Genomic DNA, 18403 nt, shown 5'->3' on the forward strand with positions numbered 1-18403 from the left:
CATCAAACGGGTCATGGCAGCTATCGAAAAAGTACGGAAATGCTAAGGGGGAAATTTAAAAAAACCCACCAGAAGGAAATAGACGTTTAACAAAACAAAGGGGGCCAGCGATCTCTCCGTGTCTGTGTCGGAGGGAAGGGGGGAGGGCAGCGGAAGCAGGACTGGCCTGGATAGCTTGAGAGGGTGCAGGGTTTTCTGGAGCTCCTTCCAAATGGCAATATTTTGTATGTTCAAAGTGAAAAAGGAGGACTAGGCAGGAATATCAAAATGATCACCTGCAGCTGAGAAAAAACAAGATGATTTGTGCATGAAGAAGCCATGACCAAAGCAACGATACTAGAGCGGAGACGGAAGCCGGTTATGGGAATGGTGCTGAAGATTACCCATGACCCTACTACGGCTTTTTCGTCGAGTGGACTATCTTGCTCCGCTATAGGATCTTTGGTTTCCAGTCTCCATGAGATGGAGAGTGTGGAGGAAAGTGGCGCTGTAAGGGCAGTCCACGTCTTTCACCAGCTCATTGGAACTTTTCACAATTCCATAATGACTGTCTAAGAACTTGGTCCTCATCAGACCTGGCGTCTCTCCGCCAACACCGGAGTTCACCTCCTGGACGTTCAACTCGTAGCTCCTTCCTGAAGTGGATATCAAACAGCTGTAAACCACTGGCGGGACTGTGGCGGAACGCGAACTCCCAGTCAAAGTAGCGAACGTGGTTATTTACAACGTGGTATCTTGGTCCATGTGGCTTGAACTGGAGGGGACGTAGGTTTGAAACTTCTGGCGAGGTCTCAGCGAGGCGTAGTTGGGATCCGAATCCGTCCTTTGGATCTCTCTCGTTCTCTCACTCCCTCTCTCTCACATTATCGCCTCGGCATTCCCGGAATCATTTGGCGGTTTGCAGGGACGGCTGCATTTGCGGTTCCTTCCTGGGGGGGGGGGGGGGGGGGGGGGGGGGGGGGGGCTAGGCGGCATCTGTGGAGGGAATGGATTAGGAGTTGTTTTATTCCAGGGTTCTTCTTCAATAGTAAGGAACTGCAGATCAAATCTACTAGAGCATATCTTTCAATTTTTTGTGCCTGATTATTTGGCGGTCAATCAACCGCTGTCTCTAATGGGGTTGCGTCCAATCACCGACCAGCTTCCCTTAAAATTCCCGTCCAATCAACAGATCGGTCTCCTCCTGTCCAATCAGCCGCCGTCTCCAAGGGCATTGTGTCCAAGCACATAATGCGCTGGTCACTCGGCGGCCAATTAGACACGGAATCCTAGGGGCCTTTCGATCAATCACCAACCTGCTTCCCTCACTGAAGCAGACGATGGCTGCAGCCAACACACAGAAACAGAGAGAGAGAGAGAAATTGAGAGTGAGAGAGAGAGAGAGAGAGAGAGAGCTGCAAGAAAGCAGCTATGACATATAATACACAATAATCTATATTATAAATACACAATAAACAAGTTATGCATTCTTGTACTCTTACATGGGTATGACCGCACATAAAACATTCTCCCCCTCACTTCCTTCCCAACCTCAGCCTTACGGACCTTAGAGTACCCCTAGTTCTTAAAACCCATTTCCATCACTGATTGGAAATGGTGGAAAGGGTAAGATCATTCACCCCAGATAGGTGTAACCAAACAATTGAAGTCTTTAGCCAAAGTGGAACCTTTATCCTGATATTTGCTCTCTTCAGCTGGCCAATGGTGTACATAGAATATAGAACATAGAACAGTACAACATAGGAATGGGCCCCTCTGCCCACAATACTTGTGCTGAACATGATGCCAAGTTAAACAAATCTCATCTGCCTGTACTTGATCCATATTGCTCTATTCCCTGTATACCCATGTGCCCATCCATAAGCCTCTCAAACACTGGTATTGTATCTGCCTCCACCACCACCCCAAGCAATGCATTCCAGGCCCCCTCTACGCTCTGTGTAAAAATCTTGTCCCATATATCTATATAATTAAAAGTCTCATCTTAACCACTTCCTGTTTGCACTGTGCTTTGATTTTTGAAAAAAATGCTACCACATATGTTTGTGATTTTTTGGCCATCTTATTCAGAGTCCTCCTCTGCTGCGCAGGCCCTGAGGATTTTTCCCATTGATGAAAAATAAAAGACTTATTAGCGTTTAAAAAATCTTGAAATTCTCTCCTGTCAATCACTGCCATGAAGGTCACACCCCTTCCGGTGGGCAGGGGAGGGACTCTAAAACCCGTAAGTGTGGGCATGGCTCTGTCTGTCTGCAAGATGGCGAGGGAGAGGTCACAACTCTCTGTCTGAGCTGGGAAACTACAGAACACTGTGAGTATGCAATGTACTTGAATAAATGATTCGTTAGCCCTTAATGAAAATGAAATTAGTTGTTTGGCATGTCCTGTGCTTGAAACTGCAATGCCAATGGAAATGAAGTGGAAATTAAATGAACTGTTTGGCTTGGGCCTGCCCTGTGCTTGAAACTGCAATGGAAATGTTTGGCTTGAGCCTGCCATGTGCTTGAAACTGCAATGGCAATGGAAATGTAGTGAAAATGCAATCAGCTGTTTGGCTTGGCCTGCCCTGTGCTTGAAACGGCAATGGCAATGGCAATGGAAGGGAAATGAAAATGCAATGAGATATTCGGCTTGCCCTATGCTTGAAACTGCAATGCAATTGGAAATGAAATGAAATGGTTGTTTGGCCAGCCTGAAACCACAAATTTTGGCCCACAAGGCCCCTATTAGCCGAGAAACCAGCCCCCTTTGCCCAAAATGCCTGTATTAGCCCAAGAGGAGCATTTTGGCTCAAAAGGCCCATACCAGGCCAGGAAAAGTCCAGAAAAAGTGCCTTTCACTGAGATTCCACAGATATTTTTTAAAAGAGCCCCTTCGGCCCACCAGGCCCGTACTAGCCCAGGAGGCCCTCCGGCACATCAGTAATGATTTCCCCTACAAGTATTAAACCTCACCCCAGTATTTTCTCCCTCCCTTCATTTGCTCCCTGTGAGATACGGTCTAGGATAGACTTTCCTCCTTCATTGCTGTGATCTGCAGAAAAATATGAAAAATGTCTAAAATTGATTCTTCACCCTCTCCCCCTTCTCTCTCACAGTCTCTCACCTGTTTTGGGCAGAACTTCTGGCAGTTTCTGAGCTACCACCCACCAGGCCTGAGTGACTGAGCTGCCAGCCCAATAATTCATTTTGCCCACAATGTCCATACTAGCCCTCTGGAAACCAGTCCCTTCGGCCCCCATTGTGCTGGGGGACCAGCCCTCCCTTGAGAACATGGGACCCAATGGGTCCCACTTAATCTAGTCTCTTTTAAACTTCTCCGCTCTCACTTTATAGCTATGCCCTCTAGTGTTGGAAATTTCCATCCTGGGAAAAAGGTTCTGACTGTCTATCCCATCTATATATCTTATAATGTTATAAACAACTGATATGTAACTGGTAACAGACTGATGAAGGGTCACGACCCAAAACATGAACAAAGCAGCTCAAGAACAGGAACTCTCAAAATCTGATCCTGGATTTTTAAAGGTGAGTTGCCATGACCTATTGCACTGTTCAAGGATGCCACGAATGTATCCCCAGCCAGGAATTACATCTAATTTATTTTATCTTATATTTTTCTGAGGCCTCTGGTGACATTTGGAACTTTAAGGCTGCCTGTCATTTGGAACATCGCCCCAAAATGAAAGAGAAGGCTGTAAAATATTTTTGGCCTTGGATTTTCATGATTCATTATTGTAATCCGGCCAAATATCTGTTCCTCGATGAACAGAATATCTGGTTATTATCATGTTGCTGAATTCAGAGATTGCTGCATGCAAGTTGACCACCATATTTCTTCATTTAATGGAGCAGGAATTCAATCTCATGGGACGGCACTAGGATTTGGACTCTCCTTGATCCTGTGTTCTGATGGCCATTTTCCAGCTCATTGATGCTGTTAGAACATAATACATAGAACAGCATAGATCTAGGCCATTTTGCTCACCTTGTCTTTACTGCCCATGATGTCCATCTAAACTAATTCCACCTGCCTGCTGACAAGATACAAGATAGATACAAGATAGATTTTAATTGTCACATGTGCCAGATGGCACAGTGAAATGAATTCCCATACAGCCATACAATAAAAATAAACAGGACTCAACACACTATAGAATTTAACACAAAACATCCCCACACAGCAGAATCAAAGTTTCCAACTGTGTGGGAAGGCACCAAAGTCAGTCTTCTTCCTCCACTGTACCCCGTGGTCAGGGCCTCCCCAAGCCCTCCGCAGTTGCAGCTACGGGCGGCCCGATGACCAGGACCGCTCGCCGGGATGATACCAGTCCGACGTCGGGGCTGCGGGACGTCCTCAGCGGCGTGGACACCAGAGTCGGCCCCCTCCTACCGGAGTCGGCGGCTTCCAATGTCCGTAGGCCGCGCCGGGTGGAGACTGCTGCTGTAGGCCCTCTGCAAGGCGCCCCAGGACTCCACGATGCCGTTCAGCGCCGCCCGCGTTGGAAGCTCTCCGCACCAGAGCTCCACGATGTTGGAGCAGCGGCCCAACGCTCCGGAGCTCCAAACGGCGACCCAGGTAGGCATCGCCCGCTCCGCGGTGACTCCAGCGCTGCGCCGCCGCTGCGCCGCTGTAGCAGCCCTGGTCCGGATCCGGTCCCCGGCAGGAAAGGCTGCTCCAATCCAGCTGGTAGGCCGTGAGGTGGGGGGCGAGGACGCGACTCGGAGAAATAGTCGCGTCCCCGCCAGGAAGAGACTGGGAAAGGGTTTCCCCCTTACCCTGCCCCCCTCCCCCACATAGAAAAGTAAAAGTTTCCCCCTAAAACAGACTTTAGACTAACTAAAAATAATAAAAAAGATAGAAATGACATACAGGCTGTAGGTAGAGGCTGCTGCCAGTGCAGCGCCCCTAGTGGACCTGTTATGGTCCATGATCCCTCTATTCCCTTCCTGTACTTTTGTCTGTCTAAATGCCTCTTAAATGTTGTTATCATAGAACCATAGAAACATAGAAAATAGATGCAGGAGGAGGCCATTCGTCCCTTCGAGCCAGCACCACCATTCATTGTGATCATGGCTGATCATCCCCTATCAATAACCCGTGCCTGCCTTCTAAACTCCAATGAGTACAAGCCTAGTCTTTTTAATCTTTCCTCTTATGACAATCCCGCCATCCCAGGGATCAATCTCGTGAACCTACACTGCACTGCCTCAATCACAAGGATGTCATTCCTCAAATGATCAAATCTGCTTCTTCCACCTCTGTAGCAGCTCGCTACAGGCACTTACCAAATGTGTAAAAATCTTGCCTCATAAATCTGTTTTAAACTTTCCTTTGCTCATCTTAATCCTATGCCCTCTAGTTTCTGCCATGTCTATGCCTCTCATGATTTTATATTCTTCCATCAGGTCACCCTCTCAGACTCTGATGCTTTAGAGTAAACAATTCATATTTGTCAAACCTCGTCAAAGAGATTATACATACCAACCCAGGTAACATACTGGTTAAAAAATATCAAAACTACCCGCTGGAGGAACTCAGAGGGTCAAGCAGCATCTGTGGAGGTAACAGGAATATCAACATTTCATGTCACTACCTATATCAGAACTATGAGGGGATAACCAGTACAGAGGGGAGAAGAATGAGGCAGGAGCTGGTAGATGAAGGGTGGATCTGGTAGGAGTGACGGGTGATGGGCATATGGACGAACAGGTGGGGGATGGGGGGGGGGGGAGGGGGGGAGGGTAGTGGAGTTTGGAGACAGATGTTGACCGTGAGCGTTGGAAGCAGACAAGGAAGAGATAAATGAGGGCAGGAGGAGCTATGTGGGATGGAGGGGATGTGAAGATAGAGGGGTGGAGGGTGGAGGGTGATGGTGATAAGTGGAGGGCACAAGAGATACAAATCCGGGATTCTGGTATGGAGGGTGATGAATGGAATTAGATAAGAGAGGCATAATGGGCAGCTGGTACCAGACAAGGGAGGGGGGTGGGAGTCACAATGGGTAAATGTGTGGGGGTGGTAGGTAGAGGGAACCAAGTGGGGTGGGTGTGGGTGGGTGGGGGTGGGTGAAGGTGGGTGGGGGTGGGTGAAGGTGGGTGGAGAGCAAAGCTAGGTGATGGGGGTCTGGAGGAGGGTATGGAAATAAACAGAGAGTGGGAGAACCTAGGCGAATCAGAAGAAGAGAAAGAAGGAGGAACACAGAGGCTATAAGGATGACCTGAATTTGGACATTTCAATATTCATACAACTGGGTTGTAGACTACCCAGGTGGAATACGAGGTGTGGCTTTTCTAGTTGTATTTCGGCTCAGTCTGGCTGTGGAGAATGCCAACGATGGGCAGATCGGTGAGGGAACGCGAGGGAGGTTGGAATGACATGCAACTGGGTCTCAGAATGCCCATTGTGGACAGTGTACATGCAAACTGGTCACCTAGACTGCGCTTGGTCTCATCAATTCCAGCATCTGCATTATCTCGTGTTTATGAAATACAGCTAAACCTCTTCTACAACCCTACTACCGTCTCCATACCCTTCCTGTAATGCACCAAATTTTTTTTTTTAATTGTCATTATACCCGATGCTTTGCAAACTTCATGTGCCCAGGGACAACTACCCAGTGCTTGTTGGCCAATTTGGACTTTTCTTGCCTAGCAATCTCACATGATAGCCTGCTTGCAAGAGCTTGTTTGATCTAATTTTAATTTAATCTAAGACCAAATCTGGAGTATGGTGTACAATTTTGGTCGCCCAATTATAGGAAGGATGTCAACAAAATAGAGAGAGTACAGAGGAGATTTACTAGAATGTTGCCTGGGTTTCAACAACTAAGTTACAGAGATCGGTTGAATAAGTTAGGTCTGTATTCTCTGGAGCACAGAAGGTTAAGGGGGGGACTTGATAGAGGTCTTTAAAATGATGAGAGGGATAGACAGAGTTGATGTGGACAAGCTTTTCCCTTTGAGAATAGGGAAGATTCAAACAAGAGGACATGACTTCAGAATTAAGGGACAGAAGTTTAGGGGTAATATGAGGGGGAACTTCTTTACTCAGAGAGTGGTAGCGGTGTGGAATGAGCTCCCAGTGGAAGTGGTGGAGGCAGGTTCATTGGTATCATTTAAAAATAAATTGGATAGGCATATGGATGAGAAGGGAATGGAGGGTTATGGTATGAGTGCAGGCAGGTGGGACTAAGGGGAAAAAAAGTTGTTCGGCACGGACTTGTAGGGCCGAGATGGCCTGTTTCCGTGCTGTAATTGTTATATGGTTCATTGCTGCAGAAATAAGTATTTGGTCTTTTCAGTAAAAGCCTGTGTCAGGAGGGGCAGTAGTGTGAATGAAGGAGGAGCAATATTGAGCACGTGGCACTAAACACCAAAGTACAAATTCTGGAGTGTTGTCATGAAACACTGACTGCCCTGTTGCCTCCACTGATGCTGCGTGATCTGCTGAGTCCCTCCAGTAGGTTTGTGCTCCAGAATCCTGCATCAAAGAGGGCAATTATGCACCAATTTCCTGAGAATCTTAGTGACGCATTCCGGAAGGTTTGCACATTCAAGCCGTGGCACTTTGCCAAGGAATCTTCCACATTTTCCACTGGCTCTACAACGAATGAAAATGAAGACTTGAACTTTTGCCGTGCCTTTCATAGAATATCCCAACGTGTGTTACACCTAATGACATACAGTACTTTTGAAGTAGAGCCACTGTGATAATTTTGAAAAGAAAGCAACAATTTTTTGAAAAGCAACCTGCCTTGAAATAAACAACAATGATAATGATCAGATAATATAATGTTGATTGAGGGTTAAAAGTTGGAATTAGTATAATCTTGGTTTGAAATAGCTGCATTAAATGGACAGAGTTGCATTAAAAGGGCAGCAATCCTGACTTTCTCAGTGGTGTGCAGGGAGGCCCAGCCTTTATTCTCGCAGTCCATTGATTATCAGATAAAACCCTGGATATTGCAAAAACATGCTCAGGAACAAGTTAATCCAGTTAAATGCTCAGGAACTATAAAAACAAATTACATAAGAAATAACAAGGAAATGCAGATGCTGGTTTATACCAAAGATAGACACAAAATGTTGGAGTAACTCCGTTGATCAGGCAACATCTCTGGATAACATGGATAGATGACGTTTCGGGTTGAAACCCTTCTTCAGACCCGAAACATCGCCTATCTTATTATATCAGCAAGTTCAGTTATTTTCTTTCATAAATTTAATTTGTGAAGCATTTAGATTAGAATTAATATTTCAACAGTACTTATTTAATCAGCACATATTTCTTCAGTATCAGTCATCATTGACCATGAATGAAAACATGGACAATGGAAGTATTCAAACTTTTTAAGGAGAATTTATGAAGATCAAACAATTTTCATGTAAATGTCAAACACGATGCCTTTCTTTCAGGCTTCTCATTATTCCTTTTCATCTTCAATATTTAACTTTTGTGATTGAACTAAAAGTCCCTATTGCAAAGTATCTGAGGTTAATATATCAACTTGTTTTGGCGAAGCAGGCTTACAGAGGGGGTGAAGATGGTGGGGAAATCCAAGATGTGGGTTATGCAATGGGTTACTGGAAAGAAGCACAATGCAAGATTGTTTTCACTGAAAGCTGGAGAAACCAGTCTTGGAGCTGGAGAAAAGAGTCTGAATTTATTGAAGTGGTGCTAGTTATTACTCAGGGAAGAATATCAAACCAGCATCTGCCATTCCTTCCTACAGCTTTTTGGGTTAACTGTGCTTGTTGTGGGCTGAACAAAATTGCCAATAAAAAATGCTCAAATACTATTTTACTTTCCTGATTTGTGCTCCTTTGTTAGGTTACAAAGCTTATTCCACAAGAATGAAACCAGCAACAGCTGAAAGGAATTCCAGATTTTTTTCCAAAGCAGTTTGATCAGATCTGCCAATATGTGGAATTTGGAGGTTTCCTGAATCTTATACAATCTCACAGCAGAAAAAGAGGCAGTTTGCTCCATTGTGCTGATGACAGCTACTTGAACAAAGAATCAAATTAATCCACTTCCCTACACTAACTGCACAGTCTTTGCAAATTTACTCCAATTCAAATCTGGGAGTAATTGAATTTTCTTTCACTGTCTATTCAGACGGCACATTTCATAGAACACGGAACATAGAACAGTGCGGCAACGGAACACTGTGGACCGCAATGTCTGTGCCGAACATGATGCCAGGGTAAAGTAATCTCTTCTACCTGCATGTGATCCATATCTCCCCATTCCCTGCATACAGTATGACTTTGTCTATTTAAAAGCCACCATCATATTTGCACCCTGGAAGTTCATTCCAGACACCTCTGTGTTGTACAACTCTGCCCTGCACAACTCATTTAAATGTTGCCCCTCCCATCTTAAATCTGTTTCCTTCAAAGACTTACATACATGAAAAACCTCGTAGCTCTCTGGTCTCACATTCCCAATAAAGTTGCCCAATTTAGCCTTTCCTCATTTGTTCTATCAAAATGAATCATTTGTGATTTCTCAGTAATAATTTTTTTTTTCATATTTCGCAATTTATGAAAGTCTTTTTGAAAGATTTAGTGCATATTATTAATGATATCATCCTCAAGCAGAAGTCGGGACTTAGATTGTTCTGGAGAATAAGTACTGATATGTACTGATTTAACACATTTTCAAGAAGGGAGAGAAGAAAAGGGAAGAATGTGTCATTTTATGTTAATAAGAGCAATGTTGAACCAAGGTTTTAAATTTCAGTGTATGGTACTATAGCCCCTGAGAAATTTTGCTACTTTCATTGTATAATGTAAAACCAAAGTACTTGCAGGTACTTGAACTCTGAAGCAAAAATAGAAAACACTCAGCAGGTCAGACAGCATCTGTGGAGAGAAATTACGTTACATCAGAACTGGAAAGAGCGATCGGTCATAAGCCAGTACAGCAAGTGGGGATGAGGTGGAAGGTGAATGGGGGAGAGGAAAACTCAAAGGGGGAGATGTGCGATAGACTGCAAGGCAGGAGAAGATTAAATGAGAAAAAGAAATAGCATTGCACGGTAAAAGGAGATGGTAACTGGCCAAATCAAAAATATGACAGGAACTGTAAATAGAAACTGCTGAAGATACATGAGTGGGAAAGATTGAGAAAGTTTTAGTTTAATTTTCAAAAACAAATGTATTCATTAAAATATCGACATAAACTCCAATCCAGCACATCTTTCTTTACATTTTTTGCACCATTAAATCAATACATGCTCTTACGATGCATAAATGCCACCCATGTCTCCTCTTTATACAATGTACCCTCGGAGTATTTGAGAAGCTGTCGCACAGGATCCAGCCCATCAGTCTTCCTGATCCTAGACTGTGGTCCGTTCCCACACAGCCTTTGTGGAGGACTCGCTGAGTTTAAATGCATCACTCAGCAAATACTCCAGCACCCACGTTGATAGAATGAGTTAAAATAAATAGACCATGTGCTATGAATTCAGTGTATTATTTTCATTGCTGGCCTTGTTGCCTGGCCTAGTCGGAATGAGCGGAGGGGCTTCCAGCCCAATCATTTTCCATGGACTGTGCATCTATGCAGTCACTAGGAACAGTAATTTGCAACTTGGCATCATCTCAGGATGATGCTTCTGCCTCAGTTCATCTCTCTGAAACTCATTCATGCTTTGGTTACCTCAAGGCTTGACTATTCCAATAATCTCCAGCCTGGCTTCCCAAGGCTTATGCTTTGTAAACTTGAGATTAATACTAAGTCACCTTTTCACACATTTCACACAATATACACCAGGTAAAAGTTAATTTTCAAATTCCCATCCTTTTCAAAACACTGCATGGTCTCATCCCTCCCATTCTCTGTAATCTATTTAAGAAGGAACTGCAGATGCTGGAGAATCGAAGGTACACAAAAAAGCTGGAGAAACTCAGCGGGTGCAGCAGCATCTATGGAGCGAGGGAAATAGGCAACGTTTCGGGCCAAAACCCTTCTTCAGACTGATCGGGGGCGGGGGTGGGCGGGGACAAGAAAGGACAAAGGAGGAGGAGCCCGAAGGCTGGGGGATGGAAGGAGACAGCAGGGGGACTGAGGAAGGGGAGGAGACAGCAAGGACTAACAAAATTGGGAGAATTCGATGTTCATGCCCCCAGGATGCAGACTCCCCAAATGGAATATGAGGTGCTGTTCCTCCAATTTCCGGTGCTGCTCGCTGTGGCCATGGAGGAGACCCAGGACAGAGAGGTCGGAGACGGAGTGGGAGGGGGAGTTGAAGTGCTGAGCCACCGGGAGGTCAGCTTGGTTATTGCGGACCGAGCGGAGGTGTTCGGCGAAACGATCGCCCAACCTCCGCTTGGTCTCACCGATATAGATCTGCTGACATCTAGAGCAGCGGACGCAATAGATGAGGTTGGAAGACATGCAGGTAAACCTCTGTCGCACCTGGAACGATTGCTTGGGTCCTTGAACAGAGTCGAGGGGGGAGGTAAAGGGACAAGTGTTGCATCTCTTGCGGTTGCAAGGGAAAGTGCCCGGGGAGGGGGTGGTACGAGAGGGAAGGGAAGAATTGACAAGGGAGTTATGGAGGGAGCGGTCTTTGCGGAAGGCAGATATGGGGGGAGATGGGAAGATGTGGCGAGTGGTGGGGTCACGTTGGAGGTGGCGAAACTGACGGAGGATTACTTGTTGTATGTGACGGCTGGTGGGGTGAAAGGTGAGGACTAGGGGGACTCGGCCCTTGTTGCGAGTGGGGGGATGGGGAGTGAGAGCAGTGTTGCGGGGTATGGAAGAGACCCTGGTGCGAGCCTCATTTATGGTGGAGGAGGGGAACCCCCGTTCCCTGAATAATGAGGACATTTCAGATGCCCTGGTGTGGAACGCCTCATCCGTGGAGCAGATGCGGCGTAGACGGAGGAATTGGGAGTAGGGGATGGAGTCCTTACAGGAAGCAGGGTGTGAAGAAGTGTAGTCCAGCTAGCCATGGGAGTCAGTGGGTTTATAGTGCATGTTGGTCAGAAGTCTATCACCTACTCCATCCCCTACTCCCAATTCCTCCATCTACGCCGCATCTGCTCCACGGATGAGGCGTTCCACACCAGGACATCTGAAATTCAGGGAACGGGGGTTCCCCTCCTCCACCATAAATGAGGCTCGCACCAGGGTCTCTTCCATACCCCGCAACACTGCTCTCGCTCCCCATCCCCCCACTCGCAACAAGGGCCGAGTCCCCCTAGTCCTCACCTTTCACCCCACCCCACCTCAGTCCCCCTGCTGTCTCCTCCCATCACCCAGCCTTCGGGCTCCTCCTCCTTTGTCCTTTCTTGTCCCCGCCCACCCCCGCCCCCGATCAGTCTGAAGAAGGGTTTCGGCCCGAAACGTTGCCTATTTCCCTCGCTCCATAGATGCTGCTGCATCCGCTGAGTTTCTCCAGCTTTTTTGTGTACCTCTGTAATCTATTGATGCGGCACATTTTCTGTCCTCCAGTTCTGCTCTCTTCACCATCCTTGAATTGAAATGGTCTAGCATTGGTGGATACATCTTCAGATGCATAGCTCGTCCCTGAACCTCGGTAACTCTATTTCCTAATTTTCTGCAGATCTATAGGACTTTGATTCAGCCGTATTTGGAGAATTGCATGAAGTTCTGGTTGCCCCTATTATGGGTTAGATGTGAAAGCTTTGGGGAGGGTGCAGAGGAGGTTTACCAGAATGCTTAAGAAAGAACTGCAGATGCTGGTTAAAATCGAAGGTAGACACAAAATGCTGGAGTAACAGCGCGACATACAGCGTCTCTGGAGAGAAGGAATGGGCGGCGTTTCTGGTCGAGATCCTTCCCGCTGAGTTTACCAGAATGCTGCCTGGATTAGAGGGTTTCAGCTACAAGTAGAGGTTGGGTACTTGGATTGTTTTCTCTGGAACATCGGAGATTGAGGGGAGACTTGATGGAAGTATATAACATTATAAGAGACATATGAGAGAACATTATGAGTTTACTATCAAGACATTTTTCCCAGAATGAAAATGTCCAAGACAAGAGGGCATAGCTATAAGGTGAGAGGGGAAAAGTTTAATAGAGGTGTGCGGGGCAGGTTTTATACGGAGAAATTAGTGGGGCCTGGAACGCATTGCCGGGGATGGTGGTGGAGGCAGATACGATGGTGACGTTTAAGAGGCTTTTAGATAGGCACATAGAAGCAAAGGGAATAGAGGGATATGGATCATGCACTGGGAAATCGAATCCGTTTAACCTGGAATGATTTCTGGCAAAAACATTGTGGACTGAAGGGTCCGTTAGTGTGCTGTACTTTTCTATGTTCTATGTTCTCCCTTTAGACGCCTTAGTGCTTATCTTTGTGACAAAATATTTGGCCCCTGATTTACCATGCAGCTTGGTATAGAATTTTGTTTGAAAACATTTCTGTAAAGTGCTTTGGAAAGATTGGCCACATTAAAGAGTCGGTATAAACAGAAGTTGTTGGAAGGCATCAATTTTCATTTGTTTTTTTTCATCTCGGCATTCCCAGTCTGTTTACTGATTTGTTTTAACTCTTCTAGGGACGCCAACCATAAAGTGAATAATGAAACACAGCAAAACCATTGTACCGAAAGTGTGCTACATTGAGTTGGTGTCATGTGCCAGGAAAATAAACTGTGTGCTGAGTTCAAAACATTTGACGGCCAAAGGTTTCAACGTGGTGTTTTGCGCTGGTTTTCACAAATGTGGAATCAACAACAACCACACCATTTCCACCACCCCACCCCATCCCCTGTTGCCTCAACAGTCTCTCCTCCCCCCTCACCCCACACTTCAGCATTGTGCACTTAGGACAGAACCAAAGTGAAAAGCCAAGCTCTGGAGCTTATTATCCAAGCAGTTACAACTCCATCTGGAACAGTTCTACTGCAGCACACTTAAAACATCCAGTTTCATTCATTATTTTTTATTTCCTTTTGCTTTGTAGCTGGTCAAAATTACAAGTGACTTGTTTTCATTTGAGTCGCAAAAATTTTCTGACCTTGATTGACTTTCACGTTACATTTGTGTGTGGGAGGGAAAAGTATGGCAATGCAAGTTAATTCACAGAACCCAGAAATTATAATCATTCTTTTCTTCCTCCTATGAATGTGTTCGAGGACGTTTTAATTTGACTGCCTGGAAAGTTTCCGAACTATGAGTGCAGACATTTGCGTTAAGGAAGGAGAAAAAGAGGAAGCATTGAACGTCACTGCCAGGTTGATGAGACACCCCCGTGGTATGCCAAGCTTATTCAACAATGAATAAAGCACTTGGACTTGAAGACAAGCTTTGTAAACTATTGGAAACATACTGCTTTGACCTTTCCAACCTCTTCACCCCACACATCACTTCTCTCTCCTTCTATATTCCACTCCCACTACTTCTTCCTTCACACTATCTCCATTCTTACCTCTGTCCTCCCTTCCTCTCCTTTCCCTCATCCCTCTGGTTACTCTCTTCCGCTGTCCCCCTCTCTATTTCACTCCTGACACATTCTCTGTCTGCCCTTCTTTGTTTTCCTCTCTCTACCCACACTCATTCACCCTTCCCTTCTTGCCCACCCTCTTTATTTTCTCACCCTCTTGCCATTATCTCTTCCTTCTCCTCGTCTTTCCCAATTCTCCTCTTTCTAATTCCCACTCGCCCCATCACTCCTCCCTCCATTTCCCTGTCTCTCTATCGCCCTTCACCCCTTCTTCCCCTTTCCCTGCCCTTGCCTTTTCCCTTCCCTAATCCCTCTCTTTCTAAGCACCATTCACAACTGTCTGGTCTTTCTCCTGTTCCATTCCGCACTTTCCCTCTCCTCCAACCAACCCCATTCTCCTGCTCTATTCCACATTCTCCCTCTCCCCATCTGCTTCCTCTTCTCTAGGTCTCACACTACCTGTCCTCCCATCTCTCTGTATACCGTCCTTTCCCCTTCCACTCCCTTCCTTGCATTACCATTTCCTCTGCTGTTCTCCTCTCCCAATCCCCTTCACTGTTTTCCACCTTTGCACTCGCCCTCACTCTCTCTTTCCTCCTTCTCTTCATTCTCCAGAGTTTTGAATCTGTGGAATCCTCTGCCACAGAAGACAGTGGAGGCCAATTCACTGGATGGAATCAAGAGTTAGATATAGCTCTTAGGGCTAACTGAATCAAGGGATATGGGGAAAAAGCAGGAATGGGGTACAGATTTTGGATGATCAGCCATGATCATATTGAATAGTGGTGTTGGTTCAAAGGTCTGAATGGCCTACTCCTGTACCTATTTTCTATGTTTCTATTCCTCCCTGCTACACTGCACTCCCCCTCGCCCTCTCCTTACCCTTACTCCTTTACCCTCTCCATCACCTTCCCCCTCACCCTCCCTTACTCCCGTCCCCTCACTCTTTGCCCCTCTCCCTTCTATCTCACTCCTTCAGTCCCTCCACTCTTAAACACTCATCCCCCCCTTTCCCCTCTCCCTATCGTGGTGCCCCCCTCCTTCCTTTCCTCTTTTCCTCACTCACTCCAAGTCCCCCTCCCTCATTCACTCCATGTCAAATCTCTCCCTCCCAGATGCATTTGCAATGCAGTTAAGATGTCAGTGCGGGGTTTCTGGTGAAAGGCTGGGTTTTGTGCTAAAAGTCTGCCTGCCTTCATAGAAATGTGTTTGCAATTAAACTCAAGCCTGCTGGCGGCACGCGGCTGACGTCAGCTCCAGGTTCGCTCTGCCCAGGGAGGCGAGTTTCGCAGTGTTGCCGGACTGGAGCGGAGCGGGGCAGGGGGGCGGAGTGGGCTGGGACAAGCGGGGCGGAGAGTGGGCTGGGGCAAGGGGGGCGGAGTGGACTGGGACAAGCGGGGCGGAGTGGACTGGGGTAAGCGGGGCAGGGCAGGGGGGCGGAGTGGACTGGGACAAGCGGGGCGGAGTGGACTGGGGCAAGCGGGGCGGAGTGGACTGGGGCAAGCGGGATACGGAAGGCGGGGCGCAGTGCAGGCGGAGTAGGGAAGGGAAGGCGGGGCACAGTGCAGGCAAGCACCAAGTGCAGCGCGGAGTTGATAAGAAAGCGCTGCGGAGGGGCAGAGAGAGGCGGAAATCTTTGCGTACTGTAGGTGACAGGAGAGGTGGGGAGTAAAGAGTCGGAAAAGTGAGCATAGTGTGGAGGAAAGCGGAGGGGCAAGGAAAGCACAGGGGATAGAGCCTGAAATCTGTTCATATTACGGGCGGAGAGCCGGAATACTGGGTGCATTTACTGACTTTAAACGGATACTAAGGAGACAGTCACCTCTGTAGATACGTCCTGTTCGTATTGGAGAAAAAAAACTTTAAAAAACACACTTAAAAGTATTTTTTCTCTCTCTCGCCGAGTGAAGATGATCTTATTCCACGGGCTTGTACTGAGGCTGCAGACTTGCATATTGGATTGACCTGTTCCCTGGCGATTGTTTTAATCTGAGGCACAAAAGTTAATTGTTGGAAATAAGGTCATTGTCGACTGAACGGAACGCGAGTCAGCGGGAGACTGAGCCAAGGTACCTGCGGAAGGCTGTCAATGTATCTCTTTGTTTGTTGCCAAATATGTTTTAATATATTATCCATTTCGAGAATTTCCTTGACGGTTATTTTTATTTCCCTTGCAACCGGACTGACTTGTGGAAACAAAGTTGGTTTTGGTTTCTTGACATCTTTCACTTTAAAAAATAATAATATTGCAGCTGTAAGCGTTGTCGAGTTTATAAAGACCGGCGTGCGTTTGAGACACAAGATTGAAAAGTTTGATACGAGGCTACCGAGCTGATGTTGGGGTGGACGCGGGATGTATAACCCAATGCGGTATGGTAGATACTGAGGCGCAGAAATACTCCAGCCGCCACCTTATGCTTGGGTGGCGAAGAAAGAAAGTCCCCATTGAATGTGTAGGGAGATGGTGGTTTACACCGAAGATAGATACAAAATGCTGGAGTAACTCAGCGGGACAGGCAGCATCTCTGGAGAGAAGGAATGGGTGACGTTTCGGTTCGAGACCCTTTTTCAGACTTCAGTCACCCATTCCCTCTCTCCAGAGATGCTGCTCGTCCCGCTGAGTAATTTCAGCATTTCGTGTCTATCTTCCCCATTGAATGCCTGGATATAAAGTCAAGCAGCTCTTTGCGGAAGGGTGGGAGGGGACTTCCACTTTCTAGCAATCCTTGTGAGATTCAACTTTTTTGTGGGGGTGGGGGGGATAAATGTACAGCCCTTCTCTCCTGCGTCAAGCGTTTAATTGGATTGTGGATGATTTACTGCACTATTCCATTCACTGTCGCCTTTAAGCCGGTTTTCCATCAACGGTGGCCCTCTCCCGCCCTCTTAAAACTAACCGGGGCAAGGATAACGAGTCGCAACTTTTAATGATCGACTTTCATCCAGCGTAAATAGTAGGAGTCGGTTGTAAGTTTCTGTACTACATAGTGGCGGGGAAAGCGTTTCCAACAAACACTTCATTTCCCCCCGCTGGGATAGGACGAGAAAGGAGAGGTTTGCAGGGACCGGTGAGTGGGATTTTGTAACTTCGACGCTTCACCTGTGAGTGGAGTGGGAAATGAATGAAGCTTCTTGTACCTGCCATGTCATTTTTGCCCAGTTTATTTTTATTTATTTATCGAGTCTGTCATGATACTCCACCACCCCCCAACAAACAAAAACCGAACCCCTTGCGCACCAGCAACGCTAAGCTGTGCACTGGGGTCCCTCTGCGTGAGCCGCCTCCTGCACATGTTGAATTAATTTGTGCATTCGGCAGTCCAGTGAAAGGGGCGATTCAGACCTGGACTTGTGTGGGATGTCAGGCCGGCCTGCGATGGGTTGTCAGACCATCGCATAACTTCAGCGGGTTGAGGTATTGGAACGGGTCTGCCTCTGAGAAAGTCCCGTGCCTGGTTTAAATGTTCACAAAGAATGCTTTGAATTGAGTATCGCCGCACAGAGGTCAGGTGGTGCCGCTGGAAGCAGCGGTGCTGGAGTGAGTGGGCGGCAGCGGATGGACATTTAAATCAGCGCTGCTCTTTTAAATTGTTTGTTCGCTTTTGTTTCCGAGAGTTTGTCTGATTTAACACTTCCTGCACCTCTAACCGTGATATGCACCTCTACCTGCATGCTTCAAAAAACAAAAACGATATGTATTTAAAACATCGTAAATGCTTAGTGCTTAAAACATCTGGAGAAAAGCATTTCACTGTTTGTATGCATTCTGCTTTGAAGATTTTGATTTGTTCTTGTTTTGAATTTCGTCCAAAAATAAACTTTGTTCAGAATACTTATGCTGGATGTTAGTGGGTAAGGTGATCTCACTCTGCATGGGTCTGACATATTCCAGGGATAATCACGTGCCTGTTATTTTCTGGGAAGGGTTCTTTGTAAGAATTGAATCATTAAATCATCGAATCCTTGGAGTGGGAG

The 18403-nt window shown here is 46.5% G+C and overlaps 1 protein-coding gene across 2 annotated transcripts in view; it reads left to right on the plus strand.

Annotated features, from left to right (window-relative positions):
- Nucleotides 1-15973: 15973 nt before the first annotated feature.
- The window catches only part of LOC129695477 (lysophosphatidic acid receptor 1), an 89055-nt gene continuing 86625 nt past the window's right edge, over nucleotides 15974-18403 (plus strand). Inside the window, exon 1 of one of the 2 annotated variants that reach the window (XM_055632451.1) lies at nucleotides 15974-16497. The gene's annotated coding sequence lies outside the window, so the exon portion shown is untranslated. Of the gene's footprint in view, nucleotides 16498-17241; nucleotides 17497-18403 lie in introns of those variants that run through there. The other variant, XM_055632452.1, reaches the window with a different exon arrangement.

This window comes from Leucoraja erinacea, chromosome 3, assembly GCF_028641065.1.
Source record: "Leucoraja erinacea ecotype New England chromosome 3, Leri_hhj_1, whole genome shotgun sequence".
Taxonomy (NCBI): Eukaryota; Metazoa; Chordata; class Chondrichthyes; order Rajiformes; family Rajidae; genus Leucoraja; species Leucoraja erinaceus.